General features: G+C 43.2%; 1 protein-coding gene across 2 annotated transcripts in view; it reads right to left on the bottom strand.

The window, feature by feature from the left end:
- The window catches only part of CLYBL (citramalyl-CoA lyase), a 167,102-nt gene that overhangs the window by 123,311 nt on the left and 20,160 nt on the right, over positions 1–23,631 (bottom strand). The gene's annotated exons all lie outside the window — the stretch shown is intronic.

The following is a 23,631-nucleotide window of genomic DNA, read 5'->3' as shown; positions in this document are numbered from 1 at the left end:
TCCATCCTTTTACAAAGGAAAACTACCCCAAATGTAAAACATCTTCTGTGAATTAACTTCCCCCTTTCATACTGCTTCCCCTGAAATATTGCAGCTCCTCTAAAATTTTGTTAACGTGCAGAATAAACCACAAAATACATTTAATATCTTTTATGGGAAGTTGACCTAAAATAAAATTTTATGTAGTTAAGGACTTTTGATAGTTCTTCATCCAACTTTTTTCTCTCTCTATGGGGCAATGGTGATTGAAACCTAATGTGGGCTGCACCAAAAGGCCATAAAATGTTTTACGCAGAAGTAAAACAGTAGCCATTAAGTTTTGCTATGATGTTTGAGTAGATATGCAGCATGAAAACATGATAAAAGAGCCATAAACTGATTGTGATCAAATGCAATTACAATGACTTCTCTCCAATGAATGACATGTACTAAATGCACTTACAGTTCCTTGCAAAATTACTTTGGGCAAAGGACCAAGAAAACACTATATCCTTTTTACGAACGGCAGCTTGCCAGGGAAATCGCAAACACACAAGCTTTAATATCTATGGCCAAAAAGCACTTGGGAACTCATTAGCAAAAGGTTTAAAAGACTCACTTGTGAAAGACAGCTTTTTTTTTTTTTGTGATCAGAGCAGCATCCTGGAGAGTCCAGCATTTGGGGTGCTGGGAAGAAATGCTCCCAGAAAAAGGAGAGAGGAGCCCTAGGCAGAGTGGGTACCCTTTTTCCTCACCATGTTTTGTTCCCATGACAAAAGTACACTCCGGAAAAAAGCAAATTGTTTTGCAGTTTTCCCATTAAAGTTTTATACCATGCCCTGACAGAGAACTGGTGAAAATGGCATCATAGCCTAACATAGATTTTGATAGGAGTATTGTCCTTCGGCATTGAATAACTAAGACAGAAGCTGGCAGATTTGACATAAGACTAATCTGATGACTCTTGACTGTGAGAGTGGTGAGGCAGTGGCACAGGTTGCCCCGAGGAGCTGTGGATGTCCCATCCCTGGAAGTGTTCAGGGCCTGGTCTAGCAGACGGTGTCCCTAGCCACGGCAGGCGGGTTGGAACCAGGTGAAACTAAGGTTCCTTCCAACACAAACCATTCTGTGATTCTATGAGTCTGCGAAGTGGGTTCTTTTTTAAAGGTGAATAGGAACCAAGGTCTTGGGAGTTTCATCCCTTTTATTGTGTTTTGAAATTTTGATTAGATAACCTGGTTTGAGCAGTCAGATCAAACCTCTGGATTTTCTGAGGGGTACACACCAAGGAGGAGACACACTCAGGCATTTGAAATGTCAGAAGGTGGTGAGCAATGCCAGGTCACTCCTTGGCTAATAAGATTTAAGGAAGATGGTGTAGAGATATTCCAAGTTATCTCTGTGTCACAACCAAACATGCGGTATTAATGTGTCAACAGCAGTAATTTCCTTCAGAGTGAAATTGCCGTGAAGTATTTTCAAAAATGCACACCTGGTAGCACTTTTTCTATAGTACAGTGATTTTCTATATGTACCTGCAAATAAAGGGAATGGAAATCAGGACCTTCCTGTGGAATTTAAAGCATTTTTCTTTATACAGGAAGGACAAAATAGGGTTGAAGCTAGAGATGTAAATTTACCTGTGTTTCTATTAAATAAAAGAGCAAAAAAATTTACAAAACTATCTCTTCCATTGTCTAAGAAACTACAATTACTACATTTTAGGGGCACCTAGAAAGTGCAGAAGTGACTGCTGATGCTTAGACAGGAACTTAATGGGCTACTGAAACTTAGGTACCCAGGAGCAACATGAGTAGAGAACTGAACCTTCTGAGTGAAGAATAAATTCCCACTGTACCACTGGGATTCACTTAATGGAAATTTAAAATGTAATTAATTTGATTTTATTTCATTTCATTAATTTGATGTTATTTATAGCTTATAGAGTTGCTATGAAATTGAATTATTTATACAAATAAAAAATATTTAAAAAAGGAATACTAACCAGAATTATTCTAATTTAGTACTAATTATGCAGAGCAGATTTTTTAGAGTGGGGTTAGGTTAAGGGCTTATCTGTCCATTTTATATAAACTATAGTTTTATAACTTACAATAAAAGTTATCCAAATATTTCAATGCTATAGGAGGTGTCCTTGTACGCATGTCTCAGTACACTGCAGAGTACAAACCAGAAAGGACCAAAAAAAATCCTTTCTAACCCTTAGCCTGTCTGAAAAATGTCATGCTAGATACCATTATCACCAGTAAGAGAGTGAGGAAACACACAGTAACTTGAACTCCTTGCCCAGAAAGCCAATAAATCTCTCCTCCTAAAAACCAGAGCTCACTCAGCCTTCTCCTGCCTTGTTAAATCATAAACCCCAAAGAAAAAAAAAGAAAAAAAAAAGAAAAAAAAAAGAAAAAAAAAAGGCATTGCTGCAACTTCATATAATTGCTGTAAGACCTCCTAGAATGTGTTAGATGATGGAAGGAAAATTTGGACGTGAAAGAGGTGAAGTTCACTGCTCCAGAAGCAATTCTATGATGCAGCACTGGGCTTTGGTGGTGAGGAACCTCTCTCCTCAAAGAGTTTTCTTTTTTTAATCCTATACATTAGCCTTTTAATATTAATTGTCAATTTTGCAACAGTGACACCAGTCCGTAATTACTAGTGGCAATTAAATTCAACTGAAATGTAACAAGGGAAATGTCTATTCCAAGATGTATCTGCTTGTGGACAAAAGCCTACAGCAGCAGTTAAATAACAGAAGCTGCAGTATCAAATCGGGAACATCTTGATTGACTACACTCTCACACTCCTTTTAAAGTGTATTGATTTGGTGAGGAGACGTTCTTTTTCTAGGTTTTCCAGAAGAGCCCAAACTCTTCACTGCTGAACATCTACACCTTAAAGAAGTGCAAATTGCTCTTGAGCATGAAGTGGCCCTGAGCAGTGGCGTGCACGATGGGTAAGACACGAAACAGCGGCGTGAACATTTTAGACTGTGCAAGTATAAAGACTGTGGGAGGAAGAAGTGACACAGCCTGACTCTGGCCAGTTTCCCCCAGCATGGGAAGAGTTAGACATTTGCTTTGCTGGTGTTTAACATAGCGCAAACACCACAATTCCTTCACAAAGGAGGAGGAAGTCCTAGAAACTCTGGTTAACTTAAGGCTGGAGAAAGCTCCCACTTCTCTGGGTTTTTTGAAACTGCACTTCCATCTGCACCAAACCCACACAACCAAATGAACAATACACAGTAACATCCAAGAATAACCTTCTGGTTATTCTGGTGGTTGCCTAATAGCGCTCAGTCAAAGGGCACAGGTTCAAGGATTTTGACAGGATATACTGATGTCTGGTGTATAGCTGGAGTGGCATGGACCAGACAGCATCATCTCTTCCCTCACTTCCAAAACTGAAAAATTGATGGCAGCCTGCTGCAAGCATGAAAATTAATGCAAGTGTTAGACTTGCAAATTATATTTAAACTCCACCAGAAAAATAACCACTTTAAAAAAAAACAAAAAAACAAAAAAAAAAACAAACAAAACCCTCTGGACCAAGGTCTGCTTCTTGATGAAAACTCTTCAGCTTTCTCTTGCTAAATACCTGGCCATTATAATCTTGGCCATGTCTCTAGTGTCTGGAGTTAAAATCCTGAAAAAATAATGTTGGTATGTTCCAGGCAACAAAAAATTCCCTTTCGATGGGAAATAGAAGATTTGGTGAGATTGAAACTTCCATTCAATAGTGAAAATTCCCTAGAGAAGCTGTAAAATGTCCCTGTGAACAAAAACTCTGTTTTACTTACAGAAACTTTTTGCTAAGCTACTGCCATGGGAGGACGATACAAGGAGCACCGTGCTGCTACCTCCAACATAAAGGGTCTGCTGGTGAGTCTCTCGCCACCCACTCAGCCCTCACCAAACTACGTACTCCAAAACGAAATGATCTTTGGCACACACGAGTAAATTGCTGCAGCACAGACATATCTGGACAGTAATTAATCACTTTGAATGCTCAATGTGTTTGGATATAAAATTAAGAAAGTCGGGTTGTTAAAAAATGACAGATTTAAGCACCATCTGGGCTCTGTGGCCACAGTGGCGCGAATTCCAAAGGAAGGCTTAACAGTGCATGATCCGAGAATCCCATCTGTCTCAGCTGAAATGAAACAAATAAATAAATAAACCAACAGCCTCATTTACAAGGTTTTCTCATGTTTCCAATCTACAAATCATCTTGCAGTAGGAAAGAATACAGACTTGGAAGTATTACATCTTCAAAACGCATCTCGTACCTTTTACATACATTATTAAAGTATTATACCTCTAGGGAAAAATCTCTAGAGAGGCACACCTGTATAGATCACACATTGTGAGACAGCATTCCTACCATGAGTATGTTTTCATAGAAATAAAGTGATAGTAAAGAATTTATGTGATAGGACTCTTCCATTGATTGGGAAAGCCAAAGTGCCATTCTGGCACCCACAACCTTCCTCCTTTCCAAAGCCACGGCTCACCTGCACCTGCCCCATGGTAGATCTACCTGTGGATGAAATGCATCCTCCTCAGTTGCACCTCCTTCTGGCCACCTCCCTGCAAAGGCAGGAGCCATGCAAAGAAAAAAGTCACCTGCAACTACTCAACCTGTGGGATGTCTTCAGTAAAACTTGCCTGGCGAGGGAAAGATAAATAAACAAATCATCCAGGACAGATGAACACTGAATACGAACACAACTATTTGCCTCAGAAAAGCTTAGCCAGGTGGATTTAAGTATAGAGGTGAGGAATACTCTGGCGAAGATCCCGGGAGTCTGGTTCAGGTGCCTCCCTCCACTCAGCTGAGCACCAGGCAAGTGATTGAATGGTCAATGTCTGGTTCTGAAGCAGCGTTGTGCCCCAGTGCTCAGGACAGTGCTCTCTGTGTCACGGTGCCTCTTTAGCTCTGCAGGAAAGATGGGACATTCCATCCTTGGCAGCTTCCGCCCTTGGCACATACCCGGACCCCCACACTGGCCCAACCTGTGTGGAGCTCACCCAAAAGAGGAAAAAGCCCAAAATCGGCACCCATCAAACCCATACCCTCTCCTCCTCCCCAAAAACCACATGCTCACTTTTCCTACTATTAAGGGCAAAGGAAAGATTTCTGGGGACATCTGTGGGTCTTTTCTGACGTCTTAGGGAAGGGGCTTCTCCAAGGGGTTTGACTTTGCCTCATCCTCTTCTCCAGACAACAAGTGACCACCATGTCTCTTGTATAGCCACTTTTCACTAAAACTGAGTCCTTCTTCCCATCCTGACTACCTCCAATAGCTGCAAGAGGCTCCCCAGATGTATCAGCAGGAAATGTGACCAAAAGGTACAAGTTAGTAGTTTTAGACTTCAATAAAAGATAGCATCATACTGTATAATGTTTTTACTTCTTTCAAATAGAGACATTTGTGTAAGGGCTAAATCCGAAAGATTTTTTTTTCAGTATTTTAATTTTACCTTCAGTAAAGGTAAATTACCCATTTGCACTTGTAATATGGAATATGTGGGTACATTCTTCTGGATCAAGAATGTAGCACTTCTTTGACCCTGTTCTTTCTTATGGTGCAATTTCCAGTGTACAATTTTGTATGAGAATTATTTAGACCCAAACGGCCAAGCAAGCGGATAATATATTCTGTAATTTAAAACTGCTTTTAAATAAGTGGCACTAAATTTACTTATTCTTTCCTTTAAAAAAAATTGTTGTGTAGTTTGTAGGGGTCTCCTCTCAGTGAGCTCGTGCAAACTCCTGTGGGCATTATTAACAGCTCATTGAGATGACGACACAGATCATGAGTTTCCACATAGCTCCATAGACAAAAACTTCCACACATTAAAAGTTAACAACAAATTCCTCAACATAGGAATTTGCTACAAATGATAAAGAATAGAAATAAGAAGGGGGAAATGTGGTTATTCTTAAATCTTCTTTCAGGAGATTTCTAGCAGGAAGATCCCTCTACAACTAGACAAATTAAGGAACCTGTAAAAATCACGCATGAGACCAAGCTTCTGCACAACAAAATGACACCAGGGCTGATGCTGGCAAGCAGCAGGCAGCAGCCACCAGTCTGTCGAAGGCACTCCACGGGAAGGTCTCAGCACCTCTGATGTTTGGGTTTGGTGCCCCGTGAAGGTGAGCCAGCAAGGGCTGCCCTGCTACTCTGCGCTCCTCCACTGCAGCCGGTTTGCTACGAAGATAAATGAGATTTAGTGCCACAAGGACAGCAGCACAGTAACTGACGGGCAGGCCATGCCCTGGAGATTGGGATGGCCGATGCCGAGCGCAGCACCCACGTGCAGAGGGTGACCTGCGGAGCTCGCCCAGGCATTCCTAAGCACCTTTCCTTGGAGCACTGCTTCTCTGAGACACTTTGAGATGCCCAGATTTTGGAAAATCAAAAAAGTGCAAAGTACTAATGCCATTTTTGTAATACACCATTTCAATCACCAACAAATATTTTCTCAATAAACACTGTTTATGAATTTCCTAGGAGTCAGACAAAAGACACGTTTGTTCTCTCAGAGATGTTGCATAAAAATGAATCTGCTTCCCAAAAATGGGCATTCATTTTTTTCTCTGTAAGTAAACTAGCACATACTTATAAATTTTTCTTTGTTCATCAATTTCACCAGCTTCATCAACTTTAAAATAAGATGAAAATCCATCTTTTTTCTGTAGATTTTACATCTGTAGATGTAAAACTCTTGGATGTAAAAACAGCAGTTCAGATAAGCTGAAAGAAAATATTATATTCTATATATTCTCATATTACCATATGGCTTATTAAATATAATATTTTTACAATACAGTAAATTAAGCTATACTACTAATAAGATACAATTTTTTCCTCTACAATTTAGTCTTTATCACTCTGGTTCTTTCCACATTAAGACCATATACTGGGTTTTATAAGTGCAAAACCAGTACAAGAGAGAGTTTTTGTACTGGTTAGTTAAGAAAATAATTAACTCAATCCTCATCACTGCACACCTTCTCAAGGACACAATCTGCAGAAAGGGTAAACATTTTCATGTGTTGTGGTGGGCAAGCCATGCTTGGTGTGCACCAGAGTGGAATCAAATGGCCCACAGGCTACCAATCCATTTGCATTGCATTTGGTATCATCTCCTCCGTTTACAGAACAGCTGTGTAAACTGAAGGGCAGGGAAGGGAGGGCAGCAGGGATTTAGGCTGGGGTTGGAGGGTGAACACGCACAAGAGAAGAAAGAGACAAGTAGGGCCAGGCAGTCCAGCTGCAGCTCTGACACTGGACACCAAGCATCCCTTTGCTACCCGCATGGAAAGCAAAAGCAGAAAACCTTGATCTGTGGGATTCACGTGGGGACACAGAGGGAGCCAGCACTGGGAAGCCCAAGGACAGCAGCGGAAGAGCATAGTCCAGCTTGGCCAAATTACTTCAGAGAGGGCACAGTACAAGGGGCTGACAGAGACAAAACTCCAGATAGCAGCCTTTGGACACAGAGACTGCCTGCTTTGGGGCACCACAAGCACAAGTGCATCTCCAGCTCCCTGTCCAGTGGGCAGCTGTGGGACCAGGAAGCCAAGTGGGGTGGGAACCCCAGAGCTGGGGCAGCCTGTGGGGCTGGCTGAAGGCACATGGGGCCTGAGTACCCCAACAAAAGGGATTGCATTTTCCATTTTGGGCTTGAGAATGTTTTGCAGTCCTTAGGTGAACCGCAACCTGTCTGCGCCTTGCAGTTTTTTGACTGGTAAATGGACTCGAAATGCGTGCCCGCCTGGTAGTGCTCTGCTCTTCTAGGAGGAATTGTAAATACTTGGAGATTCTTGGAGGAAAGGAGTAAAAATATAATTACCATAAAGGAAAACACTTAAGAGTTCACCATAAATTTTATATGCAAATTGACCCAAGTTAATTCTAGCCACATGAAAAATTTAGATCTTCTTAAAAGTTCACTTTGCACTGAATGCTGAAATTGGCTGGCAAGGCTTCTGAAGAGTTCTATTGTAAAAAAAAGTAAAAACTCAAGCAAGTAAAAGGTAAAACAAAAGTCTTTCCTTAGCTCTGAGCCCAAATGATGGTGAAATAGAGTTAAACAACAGCATGTGTTGGTGCTAATTTCCACTCTCAGAGGCAAATTATTTCTGAAAGTCACCAAACTCTCTGTAATTACCCAGCCGATGTTGGCTGCCTCAAACCAGGCACGGCACCATTTCAGCGACGAGCCCTTACAGAAGAGGCAAAGCCACCGAAGTTATATGAAGATTAATAGAAATCTGAACCGCGCTACATCTAAAATAAACAAAAGCTTTTCTAGCCGCGCTGAAAGGCCCATAAAAGTAAACTACAACCTCGGCAAAGCCTTTTAAAGTGACAAAACCGGACGGCAGAGGTCAGGGAGGCAGGCGGGTCAGCAGAGCCCTGCCTGCAGGTTTGGGGGTCGCTCCGTCTCCCCGCTCGCTCGCTCGCTCTCACGGGGGCCTCGCCGGGGCCGCGGAGAAAGCCCACCGCCGCTCCTCCTCCGCCGGAGCAGGAACACTTGAACTGCCCTTCTGTCTCAACAAAACTTTAGTTTGCTGATTGGGCACGAAACAAAAGAAAGACAGCGGGACGCGATTTATAAGGGGGCAGGGTAGGCTGACATGCTATTGTACTCCAGAGGTATCCACAAGCTGTTAATTCCATTTTAACATTGTTAATAAGACTGTTAACACATCTGACTTTGTTTAGAGACTTTGAAAACATCAACAAACTGAAGGAAAAAAACAAAACAAAACAAAACAAAAATCAAGAACCCCACCCGCACTAGAAGTAAAATATGATCTTTTCAAGCAGCATCAAACATCCAAATGTGACGCTTCTGCCTGTCCGGACCTGGCAGCGAGGAGGAGATATAGCAGGGAGGCTCAGGGATGTTCATCCATATTCTTCATCCTCTCGTTAGACTATTTAGCTATTCACATTTTCCAGGTTAAATGTAAAGGACTCTTTTCTAACACCATTGCCGTTTTGAGAAGGAGAGGGAATAAACCTGGACTCCCCCCACCGCGCACACCTCCTCTCCCTCGCTCGCACTTGCACGCAGGCAAATGTGCAGATTTAATCAGTGTGGAATGTTTTAAATGAATAATTGGGTCTGACAGATTTATTGCAGTTAATTTTGCAATAGAATGGAAAAATGTTTGGATCTCAGCCTTTAAAGTATTAGGAAAACAATTAATCCATCACATAACGGAAATTCCTGTATTACACCCTCATGTCCAATTAAATAATGTCAAGTAATCTTACATTGTAAAATGCTGAAAATTGAAGCTCAAATCATTGAGTGGGATATGTTTTAATTTTTAAAAGAAACTTGAAACAAAAATCACATTAAATTAAAATCAGATGCTTCGATAAAAGGCTTTTTTGGTTTGTTTTATTTGGAGGGGGAGATGTTTTTAAATGTAAAATAAAAAAAACCCAGCCTTACTCAAAAAACCCATTAATTTCTCTTTTGCTCTCCAGTTTTTGCATCAGGAACGCTGCCTTAGCAAGGCAATCTGAAAGCAAACCAAAAGCTTTAGGATGAAGTCTGCGACAGCATTTTAAAAGACCGCATTCTTTTAAAGAACTTTAAAAGGAGATAACCAGCACTTCTCTTTTCCAGCAGGCAGAGGGGCTGATTCCCGGGTACTTACTCAGACACAACTCTCCGAGACTTCAAGCCGTGTTTTGCTTGAAAAACGTCCCGTAGGATCGAGTCCCCAGTTTAGGACCGACTGACAGCAAACTTCTGAGCCTGAAAGTAAGCGGGATTCGTTTGTTTTTGTTTACAGCCCAAAGCTGCTAATGCTGTAAAATTGCTTAATGTCACACTCCATCTCTTTTTTTATTAAAAGTAAGGCAAAAGAGGGGGAGAAAAAAGCCCGCAAATCAAAGAACTTTTCCAGAATAACAAAACCACCGACTTACAAATGTCTTGCCTGCCCCTGAAATTTGAAACTTGGCAAATTCATCTCATTCGGCTGCTGTACAAAAGGTCCCTGAAGCGTGTTACAGTAGGGACCCGCGAGCTTCCCAAATACTTTGACTGTTTCTAAACTAGGGGATACGGGGCTGCGGTTTCAGGGCTCCCTCAGCTAGAACGAAATGAAAGCGGGTGGTGAAATTTTAATATCGAGGAGGTTTAAGGGGAGTACGTCCGGCTGTTTTTACAGGGGGATTGCCGACGGTCCTGTGGCAGGCGAGGTAGGGAGTGGGGGGACAAAAAGGGATTGGAGCACGTGTCGCTACAGAAAGGCAGGAAAAAAAGAAAAGAAAAGAAAAGGGGAAAAAAAAAGTTGGAGGCACCGAATAAGGAGTAAATATAAAACATAAGGAAATATTCTTCTAGTATGTCAACTGCAAAAAATAACAAACTGAAATCTCAGGTCGCATTCAAGGGCAATAAATACTGTAATGACTTGCTGGCACCTTCGCTAAGGCACTGTCGGCATGGCTGGACAGAAGAAAATGGGGATTACACTGAATGAAAGAAGTGTAAGACTTGGCCACCATCGTTCAATTTGTTTTTCCAAATACAACACGCTTCTTATTTTGCTGGTTTCTTACAATCTTGACGTTCTGGATACCCACATTGCCACCCCACTATTTCTGTTGCCATAACAACATCAGAAATTTGTTCCTCGATGTCCTTTTTAATAAAATAATTTTGGGATTTGGAAGCTTTCAAAGAGGGGACAGTTTCTCAATTTAGGCAGCTCACACCTTTCTCACAAGGAACCTATTTGTTTCTGTTTCCCAAAAAAAAAAAAAAAAAAAAAAAAACCCCCCAAAAAAAAAAAACCCCAAAAAAAAAAAAAAAACCACAAAAAGTAATTTGAAAGCGATGGCCCCTCCTTCCCCCCTTGACTTTGGAAACAGGCCTGTTGCTATAAACAGTTTTTCTGGGGGACTTAGATTTTCAAGAAACAAGCAACCTACAGCAGCCAGGGACCACCTCCTAAGGTTTACAGAAAGGAAAGAAGTACTGTACATGCAACACAGTGTCTGAAATAACGGCCAAGTTTTCAGCACCTATCCACAGGATGGGTTTTAAGATCTTCAAAAATAAAATATATAACCAAAAATTACTAAGGAAGTGCAATAACGCTGTATATTTTGTATGCTGTCACTTAGGAGATCCTCATCCCTCCCTCTAGGTGACAAGAGCTCCCTTCGAGAGCTGCTCCTTGGCATGGCTAATTTGGTTTGGTTTTTTTTTGTTTTTTTTTTTTTTTTTCTTCTCAGATACGCTCAAAATGAGTGGAATAAGAAAAACAAAACCAAAACCAAAAAACCACCAAACAAACCCTGGTTCTTTACCATTAAATAAATTGGATTCTCAGCACAAACAGCAAAACAATGGCCAAGAGGATGTGACTAACAAACGCCGAGGGAAGAGTCAAGCTGCCCTCTCTTTGCATATGCAGCCAAACAGAAGTCACTGGGGTTGGGATTCTTTCCCTTCCTATTTAACATATCTGTGCATTTCAATAAATTGAGATGAACAATGCCCGGCTTTCAAAAGTTGCAAATTACTGGGAATACATTGCAAAACGTGAATAGCCCATGACACAGGAAGATGTTTAAAAGTATTTTTCTTTGGGTTTTTGTTTTGCTTTGTTTGGGGTGGTTTTATATTTTGTTTTGTTTTGTTTTATTTTCGTTTGGTTTTTTTGTTTTTGTTTTGCGTTTTGTTTTGGTTGGGTTTTGCTTTTGGTTTTTGTGGTTTTCTTTTTGGTTGGTTTCAGTTTCTTAAATGAGAAAAAGAAGAGGGAGAAATCACAATGCTCTAGGAAAACAATCCTAGACTGGGAAAAAATTGTACCTGTGAGATATGCAAGAAACTTCAAGGGATAAAAATGGTTTGAGTGTGTATTTTGCAAAAGAGCAAATATCCATTTATCTCACTGGCTGGTCCCAGCCAGAAAGGGAGTTCTTGCTCATGTGCATTGACGATCTTTAGCAAGATGTAAATATTTCTTGTCCCCGCTGCCGATGGCGAGCGGACACCTGCACACCTGCACCTCGGAAAGGGAAAAATTTCCCCTTTTCGCTGTTAGGGGTGGCATTTCCATGCTTGCAAAAGCAGCGCGATGGGAATCGCGCCCTTTCCGAGCAGCCGCTTTGGCATCACAAGTCGGAGGGCGCCCGCCACGCTCAGGAGAAGGGAGGGGAATACTCCCCACGCGGGAAGAACTCGGCAACCCACTCGGTAACAAAAACAAACCAAACCAAACCAAACCAAACCCAAAAGCCAAACCCACAGCCCCCGGCGCTTTTAAACTGCGGCGGGTGTCTGTGGAAATGTCTCTCTTTGGGACGCTCCGCGGGGCGGGACGGTCACGGCTCGCTCTGCCCGACCCCCCCGCGCCTCGCCGGGACGGAAAGCGGGGCCGGGGCGACACCCACCGGCCGCCCCGCGAACTGCAGCCGGGGCCGCCCGCCCCGACGGGCAGGCCGGGCGGGACACGGGCAGGGACACGGGCAGGGATCCGAGCAGGGACACGGGCAGGGACACGGGCAGGGATCCGAGCAGGGGTCCCTGCAGGCAGGAGTGTGGGCTGTGGCAGGCAGTGCGCTGGGAGCGGGTAGTGAAGGGGCGGGCAGAGATGTGGATGGAGCAGGCTGGGATTCGGTCAGGGTGCGGGCAGGGGCAGAGAGGAATGTGTGCAGGGGTGCGGGCAGGGGGCAGGCAGGAAAGCCATCAGCTCAGCATTCCTGGCTGGCTTTAGATCTCCACAATTGTTCCCCCTTCCCTCCCGGCGGGGTGAGGAGGGAAGAAACCACTTCAAAGAGGAAACTTTCTGCATGAAGCAAAGACGAGAATTGTTGTGTCTCTCCATTACCCGGACTATTCCTGTTCTTAATATTTCAGTACTCTTGTACTTCTCTTTCTCCTCCTTTTTAAAAATTTTATTTGTTGACCTTTTTTTTGTTTTGCTTTTTTTTTTTTTTTTTTTTTTTTGTTTTCCCCCTCTCTCTCTCTTTTTTTTTTTTTTTTTTTTTTTTTTTTTGTCAGCTTGCTAATGAAGCTGTTGTTATTCCTGGGAAAGGAGAAGGCAACACGCGGTGAGGGAGGCGTGCACACCGATAACTCCCTTTCCAATTTGTTTTCTCCTGAATAAAATGGAAAATATCTCCGGCGAAGGAATTGGCCAGCAGCTCTCTCTGGATCCTCCGCTCCCGTCCTCGCCCCGTGGGGCTCTGACAGCGGCAGGGCTCCGGGGTGAGCCTCTCCAGCCCCAGGCCAACCCGCAGCACCTTCCAGCACGTTCTGTCTGAGCATTTTCAAAGGGCTGCACAAACACTAATTAATTACCCGTGCTCCGTATCCGTGCAAACGGGGACCCGGGGATCCATTGTACAGATGGGGAACTGCTTGCACGAGGAGAGCCAGTGAGTCGCCGTAGTCGAGACAGAAATTAAAATACCAATTTTCTCGTTTTAAAATGTACAACCCATTGATCACTTTACCATTCCAAGGGAAGGGGAGAGACAGGCTGGAGAAATTAATTCTCCATCTTGCATTCAGCCTAGAGACACAAAAAGCCTAACAGAGGCATAACAGGCAGCTCCCCTCACATTCACTCCCGTTTGTACCGTGTCTTTTACCCTCGAATGCTTTACACAGTCAAAACAGCACCAAGAATGAATTAAAAATCATTATCAGGAGAGGAAAATTAATTTGAAAAATATGGGAAAGCTCATAGCTGCTCAACTGAGCTTTTAACCAGCTGAAGAGCCAGTTTGGTGGAGAGAAAGGAGAGGGATGTCCCTGGTATTAGGAACTACAAAGGAGGAGACTCCAGCATCAATACAGGCCAGAGTGCAGGAGACAGAGACAGAAGACAAATATTCATGGGAGCCGTGAGGGTGAAGTGGGGTGGGGTGGTGTCACGGAGATAGATGGGGACCAGATTTTCCAGGGAACTGAAGATGCAGACAGGCACCTGGCAGGATTTTCAAAAGCAACTGAGCAAGATAGGTACCTAAATCCCACCGATTTCAGTGGATGGGAGGATGTCTAACCTGCTTATGCTCTTTTGACAATCCTATTAAGTGCCAGCTGCATGTTTAGGCACCCAAACACATTTGAAAATTTATCGTAAGGCTCCGGGATGGATAAATTTTAAGAGCAAAGTGTTGTGATGATGTCAAGAATTAAAAAAACAAAGCCAGATTACCTCTCTGTCCAAAAAGGAATCTGGTGGTTAGGAAATAAGAGAGTACTTCTTTCTGTTTAAAGAAACAATTTTGCATCTTCGTATTTAGCCTTCCTCACTTTTAGCTCCTCTTTGTCTTTCGTAATAAATCAACTGAAGGGAGTAGAGATTTAAGGCAGAAAACAAGTGATGCTGCCAGGCTCCTGACACAAGTGGGGGGACACACAGACGGGTGCGGGGGGGACAGGTAGTGCTGGGCTATGCAGCGAGGCAGCAGGACTGCAGGGAACGCTGCTGGGACAGCGATGTGTCGCTGCAAATGCGGGGAGGCAGGAGACAACAGGCAGGGTCTGGGAACAGCTCTGCCGTCACGCTCAAATGTAAAACGATGTGACTGAGGACACTGGGACACGACCCTTTACTTTCAGGGTGCTTTGGGGCAACTCAGATAAAGCAGTATGTTACCTTGAAATAGCTCTATACGGTATGTACCTCCTTAAGAATTTCAACACTGATGACAGATGGATTATTTTTTTTTCTCAGAATCAAGGTGGTTTTGCCAGTGTGGATTTTTCTGTAAATTTTGATGATCTCATTTATATTTTTTGAAAACTGTTAAAACAGGATTGTTGAGGGACTGCCAGACTTTCCCATGAATTTGCTTTAAATATTTAGGTAGCAGCTGTCTCTTATCACTGACGAACTTCAAAATCCACATAGTAAAATCTCAACAAACAATTGTGTAAAGACAGCCTTTCTGAAAGAGTCTAAAAAAACCCCCACTATTTTTAAAGCATCTTAGCGCCACCAGTTAAACTGACACAGCAAACCCATTGTGTTTTGCACCAGTTTTGTTTTGCTCTATACAGCTGTGTTTTCACAGATGCAAAACCATGTGTCTTCAGCAAAAGGTCTACTCTTCCCTTCAGATGTGAGCGAAGATCAAAGGTTCAAACACAGAAATACAAGCTCCTTTTCCCTTTGGAACATGTTTTTATTTTTTGCAGCGGCTCTACACCAGAATTTCCATCTGTTGTCCTTATGCAGTGTACAGGTTAACCTTAACAGCCGGGTTTGCGATGCTGTTATCTCAACCCAGAAGCACAGAGATGAATCACTCTCGCATGTAGGCTCTGAACACCTCACCGAGCAGCAGAAGCAGAGCTGCCTCACACAGCCATCATTTCATGGAGGTGGTGGCTCAAGGAGACTTTTTCCTTCCTCTCCAACAGAAAATTAGGAATTTCCTGAGTATTATATGATCATGTTCACCATAAAATTGTCTAGCCCTAATGTCTGTTGTAATAGAACAGTGTGATTCCTTCAAATGGCAGTGTCTCAGTTTGTAACACAGGAGACTTCGGCCTATGGCATTTAGACAGTGTCACTTGACATTTTATGTCTGCTTCTCCATCAAGCCGGCCAGGAACAGCCTCAGAATTAATGTTTTCCTGGAATCACAGAATGGCTTAGTTTGGAAGGGACATAAGAGATCCTGGCTGGTTGGAAAGGGCCCTGTGTTGCTGCTGTTTCCACGACTTGCAGGGAACAATTTATCTATACTTCACAAAACCGTGCCATTTAATAAATTAATAAATTAACAAATAGGTAGATAGAGAGTAACGTGCTGGCGGCAGCTGTGCCCAGAGAGCAGCGCTGAGGCGCGGGCAGAAGCTCCGCGCTCCGAGCAGGCCCCGGGCCGGGCGCGGCCGCTCCGCCGGGCCGGCACTGCCATCTAGCGGCGCCCCCGGCCCGCCGGGCCGCGCGGCCGGGCCCGCACCGCGCCCGCCGGCAGCCGCCGCGGACACCCCCGCCTCCCGGCCTGGAAACAACCACGAGCTGCGACAAGCCAGCCCCGAACCGCAGGTGAGGTGCGGGACGGGATCCGTGCCCCGTCCGGAGTGAGGCAATCCCCGGCGAGGAGCTGCCTCTCGCCTCCGCGCAGCTGCGCAGGTGTTCAGGGCGCCGCCGTGTCCCAATTGACGCTGTTCCAGGTGTGGGGCGCACACGCGAGCCGCAGGAGGAGTCGGCACCGCAGCTGCCACTACGGAGGTCACTGGGGCAGGCGATGGCAGTCGCGGCCCCTCCGTGCTCCGTGCTCTCGGCAGCACTCATGCCACAGCTGGCGTCGCCTGTGTGGCTTTATCCACACCATGCCTGTGCCACCTGCGCAGAGGCTCGCCTGAACCCTGGTGTACAGTGCGGGCAGCTGGGTTGCTCGGCACCTTAAACAAGATGGGTAAATCCTTGGCCCCACGTAAAGCAAAGGCAGTGCCGTGATTTCACCCATTGCAGAGACTCCTCACGAGACCGAAATGTCAGGGGCGAGCTGGTGTTGGGCCCCATGCCTGAAAAGCAGGGCTGGTGGGGGGGCACAGCCCAACACCTCTCTGGGCACAAGGCAAAGGGCAACCACGCCAGCTGTTCCTCGTGGAATTCCAGTCATATGGCTTGGGCAGCCTGCTGGGATGCGATCATCATCATCCGAGCTGGACCGTAGGTCCATTTGCAGCTTTGGCAGTTAGGATTGCTACCGGAGGATAGATGCCCCTGCCCACGGTGATGGGAATCTTGTCCGAACTCCCCCTTATGCAGTGGCAGCTCTGTGATAGCAGGATGCACACCAAACCCCTCCTTCCACAGCATGCCTTCCCTGGAGCAGCCCAGCAAGTGCAAATCTGCACATTTTATGGGCCTGCATTGAAGGCACATAAGGCTTTGGATTAGACTTGCTCAGTACTTTAATGAGTATTAAATTAGCTTTGGCAGCAGCAGAAACCCCCAAAAGCATGCTATGCAAATTACTCACTTTGAGAAAAACACACGGCAATGTTGTTATTTGGAGAAACTGGCACAATCATGGAAGAATAGCTCATCAGTAACTCTTCCTTTGAAAAACATCTCCAACGGGCACAGTAGGATTTAATTTCTACTTTTTATTGGAGAAAAAAAAATCAACAGTTAATAGACTTTAGCATTGGCAAAGATAATTGCCAAGTACGGCTTTTGTGAAGTTCAGCCCTTCTTGTTTTCTTCTGCCTAAGTCCCTCTAAATATGCAGGACAAAGACAATGCCATGGTTCCAGAGCAGAAAGAGAGCGGAAATGAATGTTTGCCAAAGAATCAGATGGACACCTGTATTTTTGTCACAAAAATTTTCAAGTTTTTTTAAGTCCTTTAAAAAATACTTTTATAAAACCCAGCATGTATTGCCGTTTGCTAACATGAATCAAATCTTACAAGTCTTTCAGAAAAGAGATTGCGTGATCTTTTCTTACTCTGTGCACCTCCAGTTGTGGTTGGTTTTGCCCCTTACAGCAACAGCCAGTGTTGGGGTGAGCAGTAATTCCACATTTCACAAGGGGTATGACTTCAGCATTGTGTTTCCCCACGACTGCTGTGCAAACCAGAAGGCTACAGCCTACAAACTGCTGCTACAGAATCTCATCACCATCTTACTGCTGCTTACGAACAACCTCCAGGAGTACTCTAAAGCCATTACTCACTAGGGCTGATTGATTTTTAAATTTTAATTAAGAAAGAATAAATTTAAAAACCCCAAACCCACTGTCAAAGCTATTTTGCTTTTCCAGTCAAAATTGGGAGGCAAAGAAGTATAGGCATAGCCTGATCTATTGTTTTCATTTCACTGGCTGCCTGTTTTCAAAAAGGCAACTAATATAAAAAAGGAAATAGGAAAATAAAAAAAAAGGGGAAGAGAGAGAAAGAAGGAAAGAAAGAAAAACAAGAAGAAAGAAACCCATTAATTTTTCTTTAAACAACAGATATATCAAAAGGAAAAAAGCATCTTTTTCCAAAAACCTGGATACTTTGCATTACATTTATCAGTCAGCTTGGATGTTATCTAAAGAGGAGCTTAGTAGAGATGTCAGAGGAGATCAGTCAGAGGATGACCTTGCTCTTCATGGAGACATGTAAAAAACAAACACTTTTGTTATGGTGAGGTATGTGTTTCCATTGACTGAGCACCCATGTGGGAGGAAAGCCTATGCAGTATCTCTCAGCTAGGGAGAGGGAGAAGAGGAACATGAAATGCTTTCCAGGGAGCTCTGTGCTAAGCAGAGGCCATAAAACATATACCAGCAGGACACCTACTGCTTTCAGTGATTGAAGGCTGCAGGCAGATGTCCTCTTCTGAACCTAACCTGGGATGGCATCAATCTGGGGTGCTTGGGATCACCCAGGCCGGATGCAATTGCCTCCAGTGCCACGCTGGTGGGAAGGGGCTGCATCAGTGCCCCCGTGAGCCCCATTAGCGTGTATTGAACTTCTCCCAGGCAGACCTACGGGAGCCATCGCCTCTCCTGGAGCGCCAGTGAGAAGAGGAGCAGTGCCGCTCTCAACCTGCATGGCTGGCTCCAAAGTGCACAGATATGACCTAGCTACCAGCTGCTGTTCCAGGACATCAGTTCGAGCTGAGCATTTTACTCCTAGGCCACGCGTTCGCACAGCCCAAACGCAGTTTTGCTTGCTTTCTCTGCAATAATTAACACTGAGCTGTGAATTCCCTTCTCTCACACAGATTCATTTTCATTTCAGTTCAATTACTAATTCAGTTCAATTAGTAAAGGCTCAGCTTTAGGGAAACTGTTGCACAGCCTAGCACCAAATGAAATACCTCTGTTTCTTCTAATTCAAACAGAAAGCCTTAGTGCCTCTTTGTTGTGAGAGCAACCTAGATCAGAGAAGTGACAACTCATCTTCACAAACACAGTAATGTGAGAGCCCACTATCTGAACATGAGGTTGTAATTCAACATGATTAAACAGCCTTTTTGCTGTAGAAAGATGTAAACAATTGTTACAATCATGACACCCGTGTTTTTCCGCAACTGCAGACTTCTTGTGTGCTAATTTGTTAGTCCAACACTGTGGTGTTCCAATAGCAGGGGGTCTGCATCAGCAACGTTGTTCTTTTTGTTATCAAAACCCCTCAAACCTCCACATCTAGTGATCTCTGCACCTGAGCACTGGAGAGGGGTATCATTGCCTACAGCTTGAATTCATTTTTCTGAAGTTCTGGAAATTGCAACCTAAGCGGACTGGAAAAATAGCCATTTTTCTCCATGAAGTCTGGAGAAAGTTTTGTTTCTCCATTAGCACAGCAACATCATTCTCCACATTCAGCTTCCCTCATGGAAGTGGGCTGTCTACAGTAGGATCATATTGTAGCCTAAGTTGCCATATAGTTCTCAGTTTCAGTTGCATGCTATTCTCCTGCAAGCAGGGAAGGGAAATGCCACGGCTACATGTCCACTTTGGGCTGAAGTTCTGAGAAGTTTACAATGATAACAGGCAATTTCAGAGAGTGAGATTCTTCTGCAGCTGAAAGCATCACATCACCTGCAATGGCCCTGCTGCACTTGGGCATCTTTAGTTGTAGAGATTCTCCCCGTAAGAAAAATCCAGAAGTGTTGTAGCTCCACCAACTATAACTCAGTTGTCACACAGTAAATGGGACTCTGGCAGGCGGTGGCTCCTGTGATCTGCTCATAGTGGGGGCTCAGACATTGTGATGAAAAGCTGCAGCAGAAAGGGGCTGCAATCCCCATTTCCTTCCACTCCCTGTGGTCTTGTTTTCTGTCCCCTGGTCTTAGGAGGACCAGGCTCCTGTCTGCCTGCCCTGGCTCTGTGCTGAAGAAGCAGCATGGCAGCCTCCCACCCATGGACGGCACTGGGTACGGACCATGTTCTGGGGACAAAAGTGGCAGGGGTGGTGGCTCAGTGACCCCAGGCCACTCTGAGGAACAAAACACCTGTGCAGAGGACACCAACAGCGTATCAGTGCCCAATATCTTGGTACCATAGGCATATTGGTCAATGAAATACTGCAGCACTACCTGCACATTGGCCCCATGGCTTGGTGCTCTCCAGTTTGGAAGTCATGCTGACAAACGCTGGGGGGTCCAGTATAATTTCATTTCATATTTCAGGCTAAAATCTCCTCTTAGCAAACTGCAAAAAAACCCACCAAAATATTTCTGCAAATACTGTTAGGTAAACTAACAGAAAGTTAAGAAATAGCCAGTTTGACTTTTCTATGTAATCCAAATTCAGCCCTCGGGGCACACAGTTTATGAAACTCTCTTCAATAATATATTCCTGCAGAGAAGTTCTACAGGACAGACCTTAATCATGACTGATAAGGAAGATTATTGTCTGTAGGAATGTGAGAGGTTTTTTATTTGATGTGCATCCATTTTAAGGTTTTTTAAGGTCTTGCCCTTCCTGGTGGACACGCTGCAGAAGCGCTGCTCGCTGGCACACGGTTATATATTCACTGCATCAGAGGGGGATGATCCACAGAAGCCCAAGTGTGACCTTTGAGGACAGTTCATGAGACTCAACCAAAAGCAACTTTTTACTGTAACCAATACTTGATTAACACTGATTACTTTGATAAGTAATTGGAGCAAGGATGGAAACTGGGTCTGCCTCCTACCAAGTGCATCCCTCTACCTATTCATCTAGAAAGTCATGGTTTAACCCATTACTGCTTAAAGCAGTGTTTTGAAAATACAGGCTTGAATAACCTCAAAAATAAAAATGAACTCATGCCATTGCTCCCTATCACTGAGCAACTTCTAAAGCAAGAGGACATTCCTGTCTACATTTTTGTTTCTGTCCTCGTCTGGAAGGGTCTTACCTAGTTAAGTCAAATTCCAAACTGCTTTTGGATGCAGGAATTTAGAGAAGTGACTTTAATATAAAGGGCTAAGAGCTCTGAATCTTGAGTAGAAGAAACAGCTTTCCTGAAAGCCACAGTAAGGATACTAAATCCATGAAAAGGCTGTGATTTAAGGAATGGTATTCTGCAGTACTTCCCCTTGTCTAGGTTTAGGTGATTCCCTGCTCACTTAGATGGGTAAGTATTTCCACCTCTTCTCAAGTCTAGTAAAGTCAACTGCCCTGATGGTCTGTGAGTCTATTTAGAAGTTTCTACTTGGTACAGAATTAAAATTATTTGGATGTAAAAGAGTGCAGGTGAAGAGAGATCTATACTTCCTTAACTCTAAGCTGACAATGAAGCACCCATATTTATGGGACACTCATGGGACACTCATGACTCTAATCTCCATATGACTTAGCTGAGTATTTGTAAAACAGAAGTATTACCAGCCCTTTTTATCATGAGGGTTTTCTGAAGATAAATTAATTAATGTTTGTTAAGCATTCGGATATTTATAGCAATAAGTGCCATAGAAAACCTCATAAGGAAATTACCAATTCTGTCTTCACAGCAGGGTTTCAATAGTGTGCAGTAAATAAGGCCTAGGGCTACACATTGAAAAATTAGGAGAAAACAAAATATTGAATAACTGCTCATTAACTCAGCATCGTCCATCTTGTTCACTGGCTGAGGCAGGGGTCCTGTGGAAAAAGCTATGTATGATCTTGATTTTAAAAAACTTGATTTTAAAGCAAATGTAGAAGGGGACTGAACTGAACTGCACCAGCTATCTTAATTTTGACATTTCCTAACTCCTGAATATTTTACTCTCCAGCCTTAATGAAGCTGCTTTGAGCTGCTGCAAGACTTTGCCAGCTCCCCTTATAAAAGAACCCTTCTAAGAATGCTTTGTGCAGGGAGATACAGAGGCTGGAAGAATGCCAGAATCATACAAGAAAACAATGTTAATAATATCAAAAGGGAACTTCAGCAAAATTTTGCTCCAGTCTTTTAAAAGAAAATATTGGTGAATCAGCTTACATTTCACAACAACAGTATGCAGCCAATGGGAATTGCCAGAGGAAATGTGGTCAGAGAATATTTACACACTGAAACCAGATTTGGTCATCAGTATTCAACAATGCAGCCTTCCATGCAGTTGCTTTCCCCATATCAAGATTTGGATGTGAACTGGAAGTTAAGTGCCTTCCCAAACATAAGATGCTAGAAATCAAGATTAAATAAAACACTGAAAGCATTTAGAGCTTAAGGATCTGCAAGGATCCATGGAAAAGGTGAGTGGAGTATTAAGAATATGTTGAGAGCAGAGCAGGAACATTACCCTGGCAGGAGTGCTTCTGGAGGAGGACTGCACAGAACAGGCTGGAGGGAAGAAGTATCCCTCTACACAGTCATTCTCAGAGAGGCGAATTTGTGAGGACACACAGCAACAAAAATGGTTGTCTGTTGGACAGAAATCACCAAGCTCTAGCTGTGACTGCAGTAGCATCTAATGTGACAGTGGATTTATATGTGACATCATCATAGCTAAAACAAGACAAAACAAAATTTAAAATGAATTTAATATGTAGCCTGAAAAAAAAAAAAAAGAAAGAGGAAATAAAAATGCCAAACTAATGTATATTCACCTATTGGCAAAGTCCAGTATGTTTTTGTCAGATATTTAATCCCACAATGAGTTTTTTGTTCAAAAAAGAAAAGGGGTAGTTTAGGAAAAAAGACAAAACCAAACAATCCCAAACCCAAGACTTAACAAAATGTTAAGTGCTGATTTGCATAAAAAAGATTAGGTGGGAACACAGTGTATCTTGTGAAAAGAAAAGAAACTCTAAAAATAGTGTGTATAGTAACAAATTCAAAGCTATGAAAAGAAGGGGAAATAGGAAAACAGCATTTTTCATTTTTGTGCCGCTTTGCATCTGCATTCATTAACCAAGGTTTTGTATTTTTTGGCTATTTTTTTCTTCCATCAAAAAAAAAGGAAAAAAAAATTATGAGGAAACCAAAACATACTTGTCATGATGGTAAAATGTTAATTCTGCTAGAAACATTTGCTTATTCTTTCTATCTTGAAACATATAAACCTGTGGGGAGAAATCTTGAGGATATTTTTAAACTGTGCACAATAAACGTTTTAACATTTGCTAGCTGAGGAAATTTTTGCAGTAAAAAGTTTCTCTAGAGAGATTATTTACAATATTAATTTAAGGCCTTACTTTGTAATTCCTCCTCAAAGGAAAAAAATAAATCCCATTGGCTTCAGAGCAAGCAAATTGATTGCTTATGATAACTGCAATGAAGATTCAAATGATACACTTTTGCCAGGGATTGTGTTTCTTTTGTACTACCTTTCCAGAATAATGCTAATTAAATACTTCCTAGAATGCCTTTCAATTAATTAACATATTCTCTCATACTCCTCATTTTACAGTGGCTTTTAAAAATGATTAGGTATTAAATTCAAGATCCCAGGCACCTGATTCAGCAGCAGGTTGCATTGTGCTGAGCCACACAATTTCTTGTCTATACTAACAGTCATATGAGGAGTGAGGGAACTGTGCTGTCCGTAGCTTTTTGGGGGTTTTTTTGGTCATATGTACTTTTTGTGGTGTGTCAGCCTTTAACCGGTCTTGGAAACCCAAGGGGGAAATCCCAGACAGCCTGAAGCCAAGGGGAATCTTGCATTGCCTTCACCCACCCTGTGATTCCATTTCCCTCAAAGCC

The sequence above is a fragment of the Onychostruthus taczanowskii genome, unplaced genomic scaffold (assembly GCF_017590055.1).
Source record: "Onychostruthus taczanowskii isolate IOZ18803 unplaced genomic scaffold, ASM1759005v1 scaffold77, whole genome shotgun sequence".
Classification (NCBI taxonomy): domain Eukaryota; kingdom Metazoa; phylum Chordata; class Aves; order Passeriformes; family Passeridae; genus Onychostruthus; species Onychostruthus taczanowskii.
This window is presented reverse-complemented; position numbering and strand designations above follow the sequence as displayed.